Source organism: Myotis davidii, unplaced genomic scaffold, assembly GCF_000327345.1.
Source record: "Myotis davidii unplaced genomic scaffold, ASM32734v1 scaffold796, whole genome shotgun sequence".
Classification (NCBI taxonomy): domain Eukaryota; kingdom Metazoa; phylum Chordata; class Mammalia; order Chiroptera; family Vespertilionidae; genus Myotis; species Myotis davidii.
In genome coordinates, this window is record NW_006287809.1 from 340,359 (window position 1) to 349,623 (window position 9,265).

Consider the following 9,265-nt stretch of genomic DNA (forward strand, 5'->3'; position numbering starts at 1 on the left):
TGGCTTCCTCCTCTGTTCTCTGGCGGGGGTCCCCGCCGGGCGGGCCACGCGGGTTTCTCGTAGGAGGAGGGGGCGAGGCGGCTCGGGGTAAAGCTCTGAGCTCAAGTCCTGGCGCTGAATAGGCGGGCAGCAGTGATAATAATGACTGTATTGGGTGTGTTCTGAGGACTTCTGGGTTGAACCCTGCGACACTCATTTGGTGCGTGAGCCAGCGAGTCAATGTCTTTGTGCCTCAGTTTCCTCCTGTATAAAATGGGCATCATACCCACCTCAGTCTCAGAGTGGGACATTTATTAATTTAACGAACACTTATTGAACGTCTTCATGTTCCAGGCACTGTTTCAGTGTCCTTGCGAAGCTTACTTTTTTTTTTTTTTATGAAGCTTACATTTTAGTAGGGTTGTCAGACAATAAGTAAAAGTTCTAAGGAGAACTAGTAAAAGATTTCTATAAGGAAAATCTAAGTAAAATCAGGGCAAGGAAAGGTGTGGCGTGGTAGATTATAGAGGAGAGAATTTCTGACGGAGAGAAGGGAGGAAGCAAGGCCCGGGGTCAAGGGGGAGAAGCATGCCTGGAACAGGTGCAGAGCCCTGAGCTAGGCGCATGCTCAGCGTTTTGGAAGTTGGCCGTCATGAATTACAGGCAAGCTCAAACTTTAAAGCTCTTGGTGCAATGTCTAAAACAATCAGCCCCCAAACGATGGGAGTTATTGTTGCAAAATCTGTTACTAAGAAGAAAGGGTGGAGGAGAGGGTGTGTGCTTAATAAATGGGGGCTGGGCTCACTTTTTTCATTAATATTCTTATTATGATCGTCATCTTGTATATGTAAGCCTTTTTTAAAAAAACATATTTTATTGATTTTTTACAGAGAGGAAGGGAGAGAGATAGAGAGTTAGAAACTTTGATGAGAGAGAAACATCGATCAGCTGCCTCCTGCACACTCCCCACTGGGGATGTGCCCGCAACCGAGGTACATGCCCTTGGCCGGAATCGAACCTGGGACATTTCAGTCTGCAGGCCCATGCTCTATCCACTGAGCCAAACCGGCTAGGGCCGTGGTCAGCAAACTGCGGCTCCGCAAACCATGGCTCGCGAACCACAGGTGCCTCACGAGCCGCAGTTTGTCGACCACGGGCTTAGGTTTTCTTCCCAATTTAGAAGCCCTAAGGAGGGTGTTGGATGTTATGATGTCAGCCTAGTTTCTTCAGAGTTCATTCATTCAACAAACATTCACTAAAACCTGTGAGGTGCCAGGCCCTGATGTAGGCTCTGGGGATGACTCAGTGAACCATATAAAAGTCCTTGTCCTCCCAGAGCTCATGTTGCAGTGGGGGGAGACAGACAAATAATATATGTGAGTCACGTATATAGTACGTTGGGAAAATGCTATGCGGAACATAAAGCAGGGAAAAGGAGGGCACACGGGCCTGTGTGTTGGGGGCGGGGGCGTTGCAGTGTCTCAGCAGCCCCATCCATCCTGACTTTCACACCAGAAACTCAGTAGTCCCTGACATCTGCCCTTTCTCCATCACCTTCAGCCAACCAGGCCCTGCCCATTCTGTTGTCTAAATGTTTCACATCTGTCCCCTCTCCTCCTTTAGTCCAGGTTCCCTCTTCTTCCTGCGTGTCCCAGCCTTCTACATCTCCCAGCTCATTTCACCTGTATAGCTTCATTGTGTTCACACCTATTAATCCTTCCAGTCTTGGCCCAAATGGCCCTTCCTCAGAGGAGCCAACCGTGAGTCCCCAGAAGTCAGGTATCCTTGTTACATTCTCGCAGCCCCCTCCCCGGTTTTTCTTTGGCAGCCCTCATCCTCCTCCATAAGTTTATATGTGAAATTAGAGGCCCGGTGCACAAAATTCACGCAAGGGATGCGAGGGGTCCCTCAGCCTGGCCTGCACCCTCTCACAATCTGGAACCACTGGCTCCTAACCACTCACCTGCCTTTCTGCCTGATGGCCCTAACTGCTCCCCTGCTGGCCTGATGGGCCTAACTGCTCTGCCCTCCTGGCCTGATCCCCCTAACTGCCTACCTGCTCTGCTCTCCTGGCCTGATCCCCCTAACTGCCTACCTGCTCTGCTCTCCTGGCCTGATCCCCCTAACTGCCTACCTGCTCTGCTCTCCTGGCCTGATCCCCCTAACTGCCTACCTGCTCTGCTCTCCTGGCCTGATCCCCCTAACTGCCTACCTGCTCTGCTCTCCTGGCCTGATCCCCCTAACTGCCTACCTGCTCTGCTCTCCTGGCCTGATCCCCCTAACTGCCTATCTGCTCTCCCTTCCTCTCCGTGCCCTTTGGACCCCCCTCAACCCCCATCCCGCCCAGGCACAGGCTGCTGAGAGCTCTCCGCCCCCCACCCAGTCCTGATTGGTCTTTGCGTGACAGTCTCCCAACCAATTAGAATATTCCTCTATTAGTATAGATATGTATCTCTATGACCCTTTGATTCACATCCGTGTCCTACACCAGAGTATGTTGTGTGGGCTGGAACCAGGTCTGTGTTGCTCACCACATAGTAGGGCCTCTGCATGGCTTTGTTGAGGAACTGGATACAGCCCCTGTGCTGGGGACTGGGATTCGCTTGGTAGTGTGAGCAAAAGCTGCATCTGTGTGTTTCCCGTGTGATCCCCTAACAACGCCCAGAGCTCGGCGGGGACAGTGCTTGCTCTCAACTGGCAGAGTCAGGAATGTAACGAGGCCTCCCGCCCCCACAGACTGTGCTGTAAACCTGGTCTGCATTTCCCAGCGTGTCCTCCCTGACACGCTCCCAGAGGATCTTAATGGGTTTCTACAAGTGGTCAAGCGAGTGTGGGACACACTGGGTGGCTCAGGTTTGCTCCCCACGGGGCTTTCAGAGCGTCCGAGAACCAGTGGTCCTCTGCCCACTGCCCCGGAATTCCAGTGTTGGGGTCCCACCCAGAGCAGAACTCAGAGGTGGCCTGGGAGGCAGGCCTCGGGGAGCTCCCAGGTGGTTCCAGGCTTGGCCAGGGGTGAGAACTCCGGCAGTGTCCCCACATCCCTGCGACCTCAGCCCCATTTGTCAGGGGCCTGTCATGGGAAACTGCTCGGTTTTCTCAGTCCTCTCCCGCTCCTGGCCTCCCCTTTCTCTGTTCCTTCTCTTTGGCTCAGCAAGTGTCCCGTCTGAAGCAAAGCAGGCCTCCTGTTTCTTGGGTCCTTATGGCGCCCCCAGCACCGTACTTTATCGGGTGCAGTCCTCAGAGCAGTCGTCAGGGTGGACGTTCTCATCCCACTTTACAGCGGAGGGCCTTTCTCAGGGACACGCGGCCGTGATCAGAGGCAAAACCAGGGCTCGAGCACCTGGCTCCGAAACTTGTCTGTGGCATCTGGTCTGTCCGTTCGCCAGCTACTTGAGGACAGATATGGTGGCTCATTCACTGTGTCCCCACAGCACAGACCCCATCACCAGATCCTGCCTGGTCATTTGTTGCTGTTGAATGGTTTCTCCTGCCTGGTTACAGGTAGAGTGGGAAACTGGCCAGAGGGCCCAGGTCAGAGGGCCTTTGTTCTCACAGCTGGGGGTGGGGTGGGGGAGGGGGACTCAGGGAGGAGGAGGCTGCGGTTTCTCCACCTCAGAAGCTTTGAAGATAAGGGGAGCCCTGGGCAAAGGAGTACGCTCCTGTGTACGTAGGTAATGAGCTGTCATCTACCACTGGGAGCTGGCAGGCCCCAGGAACAGCCCTGCTTCCCAGGCCTGCATCCACCCAGGCCCAGTGGGTCCCTGTGCCGGGCCACAGCCTGGAAAACCCGCTGGTTGCCGGGTCCCTGGCAGATCCCTGCAGGGAGCGAAGTGCATCTGAGACGGGGAGCCAGCTGCGGGGTCTCTGTGAGCTGGTGGGGTCTGGGGCTCTGTCCTGGGGGAATAGGAGCCATAGAACGTTTAGCAGAGGTGTGCTGGGCTCAGGTTATTGTAGGAAGACCTCCCTGGCTTCATGAATGAGATCGGATAGAGCCTGGGCAGGAAGGGCTGCTGCTGCCGGAGCCCGGGGCAGAGGTGAGGGCCTGCCCGTGGTAGGGGTGAGCCCTGGGAGTGTAGGGGAGATGGCGGGATTGAGCGGGGAGAGCCCAGGATAACCGGTGGGAGGTGTGCCCCCCTCACTCATCTTACTCACTTGCATACTCCAGACTTCTTTTGGGTCCTCTGGGGCCAGTCACCTTGAAGAGGCTGAGAACTTGTCCATTCTCCCTGTGCTTTTGTTAAGACAGGAACCCTGGCTGCCCTTCCCTGGTGCTCTGCCTGGGCCTGCACAGCGTGGCTCCGCAGGTGGGGGCCGAACCTCACAAATAACTAGGGGCCTGGCAGGCGACACAGGAAGCAGCCAGGCACACGGCTCCCCTGCTTTGTTCCGAGTCCTCCTGGCTGTCCTCCAAGTCAGGTGCTCAGGACGGGCAGGGAGGGGGGTTGGTTCACTGTCTTCTGTGTGCTGCTTGGAGCTCTGTGGCCCTTCTCAGTGAACGCTGGAATCTTCCTTCAGTGCAGCACATTTTTCTCTTCTCTCTTTGATTCCTTTCTTTTTTTCTTAATCCTCACGGAGGATGTGGATGTGTGCGGGTTTTTGTTTGTTTTTCTTTGAGAGAGTAATGGAGAGAGAGAAATATCGACATGAGAGAAACATTGATTGGTCGCCTCCCACACATGCCCTGAATGGGAATTGAACCTGCAGCCTTTGGGTGTACGGGACGATGCTCCAGCCAGCGGAGCCACCCGGCCTGGGCTCTCTGATTACTTCTTCTCCCTCGTTGCTCCTCACATGGCTTTTTGCCACTCAGAGGGATTTTAGACTTTCTGGATCTCTTCCACATGTCTTACAGCTTTGCTCTCATTTTTCCTGCCTCAGGTTTTTCTGGACAATCGGGTGGCTTTATCTGCCTTACAAATTTGTCATTTTTCAGCTCCGGTGTTAACAGATGTTTATTTTGGCTGCCATCTTTCTCATTTCCAAGAACTTCCCTTTGTCTGATTGTCCCTTCCGCCTCGCACCCGTGCTGTGTGGTGGCTGCATTAGTGCGACACTGATAAGGCCGGGCTGAGGGGTTCCCCTCTGTTCCTGATTATCTCGTTTCCTCTCGGGGGGCTATTGTGTAAACTCAGCTGAGCAGGCGTGGGAGCCCAGACACGCACTGGCTCTGGGTGGGTTCCGGAAGATTTGGTGAGATGGGAGAGTCTGCCTTGTCCTCCTGGGAATAACGATAAACCCCTAATCTCTGAAGAGCCTTTGCAGGGACAGGGGCGGAATACAGGCTGGGACAGGCTGGGATAAAAGCAGGGGAGCCGGCTTCTGCTTCCTTCCACCTCCGCCCCCTCTTCCCCTGTCACCTGCTCATCCTCAGCCCCTCCCTCCCCACTCTCCCCTCTCCCTCTCATTATCCCCCAGGTCCCAGCAAGCCCAGGTCTTCAGTTTAGCAGATACTCAATTGGCCCGAGGCCAACAGTAGCAGCGAGGGATAGAACTGTCCGAACAAACACTGCTGTGCATAGCGACTGCCATCAGCCCCACTTCCCTGGGGGAACTGAGGCATGGGGCCATGAGATCGCTTGCCCAAGGTCACACATTCAGTAAGTGGCGGAGCTGGGATCCAAACCCAGGCGACTGAGCTCACTGAAGGGATACAAACTCCTGGAAACCTTTCCGGATGCCCTCAGCCAGGCTGAGGACCCTGCGGACTCTCTGGCTGTCCCCTCAGGGCCGCTGTCCTGGCTGTGTCCCACCCGCTCCCTCTCCCACTTTACCCTTCCTTCAGATCTCAGATCAGGGCAGGCATGGCTCCTCTGACACTGCCCAGCCAAAGGCATGGCCTGGTGCTTATAAAAGTTCCTGTGTGCTCCCGCTAGGACGCAGTCCCATGGGGGCAGGGTTGTCTGTCATCCCCCATCTCTCCGGCATCAGGACCACTCAGGCAGCATTTGTCACACAGGGAAAAACGCGCCCTCCTCATCCTGGTCTACAGGGGCCCCCCTTCCCCATCTCCCATCACTGTCCCTTGTTAACTGTGGCCTAAGCCCAGCCGATGTGGTTCAGTGGTGGTTCCTTGACCTATGAACCAGGAGGTCACGGTTCGATTCTTGAGCACAGGCTTAGGTTGCAGGCTCAGATCCCCAGTAGGGGGCATGCAGGAGGCAGCCGATCAATGATTCTCTCTCATCATTGATGCTTCTATTCCTCACTCCCTCTCCTTTTCTCTCTGAATGAAATACACACACACACACTAGAGGCCTGATGCACAAAATTCGTGCATGGAGGGGGTGTCCCTCAGCCCAGTCTGCCCCTCTTGCAATCCGGGACCGCTGGCTCCTAACCGCTCGCCTGCCTGCCTACCGGATTGCTCCTAACTGCTCACCTGCCTGCCTGATCGCCCCTGACCGCCTCTGCCTCGGCCCCCCCGCCGCGGTGGCTTCATCCGGAATGACATTCGGAAGGTCATTTGGCTGCGGGTCTAATTAGCATATTATGCTTTTATTATTATAGGTATATACACACAAACAACGGTGGCCTAAGCTACATTCTCCTTGCTTTTTCTTGCCTTTGCACATACCCTCAAAACCAGGGAGTCCTGGGCTCTGTCCCGTCACGCTGGGGAGTCCTCAGGAGGACATACACGCTCGGTCAGTGTGGGGCCCAGCCCCTGCCTCCTCCAGGAGCTCACTTCTAGAAGGGAGAGGCACGGGGTCAGACAGCATTCTAGGTGCTGAGATACATCACCCCCAGAACAGAGCCCCTCCGTGGGGTTTTCCTACAGCCAAGGGCCTCATCCCCCAACAGCTAGGGGCGCCCCCCAAGTTGACAGACACGGTCGGTGGTGACACTTCCTGAGCCCAGCTTGGAGTGCTGTTTCCAGCTCCTCGAATCCCAGGACCCTGGGAAGCATACTGTTAACACTGTCCTCTTTATATACGAGGAAGCCCAGCCACAGGGCAGTTAGCCGCTGCCCAGTCCCACCGCTGGTACGTGTTACTGGGCACCTGCCCCCCTCACCCCCCCAGTGTCTCTCACAGGCCCAGCTTATCTCCCATTAGTCATCAGACCCCTCCCACAGCCCGACAGGAAGCTGTGTCGTCACCCAGGCCTGGTTCCCATGGGTGGAGCAGAGAAGGGCCTGGGTGCCCAGTGGCCTGGCCGAGGAGAGGGCGCCTGGCTTGGAAGTTCGGTGACCCCTGCTTGGCCCTTGCCACCACACCGGGGCCAGGACAGCTGTGGTGTCCCTGCCACCCGACCATCTGGCCACCTAGGCTTGGGAGACAGATTGCTCAGGTTTGAAAGATCCAAGGGTGCCCACGGCGGGGTTCACCTCTCCCCTCTGAGCCTGTTTTCGGGTGTGAAGTAGCCTACCTTATGGGGCTGTTAAAATTAAGTGGGAGGGTTTGTACAGAGGACCTGCACACAGTATACGCGCAAGTCCCGGCCCTTCGCCCTGTTCAGCGCCTGTTTCTTAAGCAGCTCCCTCCCAGGTGCCAAGGCCCATGTTGGCTGCTGAGGGCTGGCCTGGTCCCCACCCTTACAGGGCTGTGTCCCCACTCAGTGACAGTGCAGAGTGCAGGGCTGATTGCACACCTGCCCTGGGAGAGACCATAAGGCTCGCAGGAGTCGGGCGGAGGGAACAGTGAGTGGAAGCGTGTCGCGGGGATGGAGGTGGCGGAGGCAGGCTGGGTCCCAGAAGGCGGTGTGAAGCCTGCCGAGGAGGCCCGATCTTCATCTCATTCACCATGCAGGGGGCTCCGTGATAGCAGGGGCCCCGAGAGAAGACTGACGACTGACCGACTGACCGTCATTCCCAAAGGAAGGCGGGGCCAGAGGGGAGGCGGGGAGGGGCTCAGGTCTGGGCACTGCAGCCTCCTGAGGAGCAGCTGCCGCCCCCCGCAACCCCCCAGGGTTCTCACTTCTGGCTCAGCTTCCCGCCATAGGCTGATGTGGTATTTCTTTTCTTTTTTTAAATATATATTTTATTGATATTTTACAGAGAGAAAGGGAGAGGGATAGAGAGCTAGAAAAATCGATGAGAGAGAAACATCCATCAGCTGCCTCCTGCACACTCCCTACTGGGGATGTGCCCGCAACCAAGGTACATGCCCTTGTGCGGAATCGACCCCGAGACCCTTCAGTCCGCAGGCCGACGCTCTATCCACTGAGCCAAACTGGTCAGGGCTGACGTGGTATTTCTGATGCCGCAACCTGGACCTCCCTCTGAACGAAAAGGGCCACATACTAAACCGGAAACGCTCAGGGTGAAAGTAACCACACGATGGTCTGAACATCCAAGTTCCTAATGAAAGTGAGTCACAGCTGTCAGTCGCATCCCAGCCCCGGAGTCCTTGACAAGTTACCGTCAGTGAGCCTGTGTATTGTCTTTTTGCACCTAAGGTAACAGACCTTTGAAATGTCAGAGAAATCTCCCTTTTCAGACCCGTCAGGGCGCACCCACCCACCGGGCAGAGGCCACGGGATCCGTCACTCGTCTCCCCGCACACCGTCTGTGTGTGCTAGAAATGCCCGTTGTTACTATCCTGTACCCATGAAGGTAAAACGGGATGTGTCTCTGTTTTACTTTTCACCCAATCCCAGAGATGCCCCCCCCTACTTCCTCTGCCCCCTAAATCTACCACCCACAGATTGATTTCCTGTAACCCTCCCAGTGCCTCCTCCTCTGATTCTAATGGGGAAGGGAAGCTTCGGCACTGTCATTCTCCGGAGCATTTTCTGTTTGTGGAGATTTTGCTTCCTGGCAATTAGCAGTTTGGCTCAAATAAAGACACAAAAATTCACTACAGGTTTGGACGGTTTCTATATCGACAGCACCCTCAGCTCTCTCCAGGTCACCCCAAATGGCAAACGGGCTCTCCGGCCATGCTGTGCCCCTCCCCATGCCTCGGCCTCTCCCACTGGGAGGCCCCGGCCTGCCCTCCACAATACCACTTGGCTGCACTGCCTTCCCCAGCACCCAGGGAGCAGCTCCCTGCCCAGCACCTGTGTGCCCTTCCCTGGTTCCTGGCTGATGTTTTGAGACTTGCGGCCCCCTGCTGGCCCGGCCAGGCACAGGCCTCGCTGCGCTGGAGCCCTTGGACAGGGCTCCTCCGGCTTCTGGGGTGATCAGGGAGTTGTGCTTAGTGATGGGTGCTCTCAGGAAAGAGTTGACCAGCAGGGTAAAGCGGAATGTGGGGGATACCCCCATTTTTCCTGGAGCAAGGGGAGCTGGCCCTGTGGGGTGATGGGATCCGCAGGGGGGCAAAGCCAGCCTGCCCTTGTGCGGGCC

General features: G+C 56.1%; 1 protein-coding gene across 1 annotated transcript in view; it reads left to right on the top strand.

Moving 5' to 3' along the window:
• The window catches only part of TRAPPC6A (trafficking protein particle complex 6A), a 12,094-nt gene that overhangs the window by 299 nt on the left and 2,530 nt on the right, over positions 1 to 9,265 (top strand). The gene's annotated exons all lie outside the window — the stretch shown is intronic.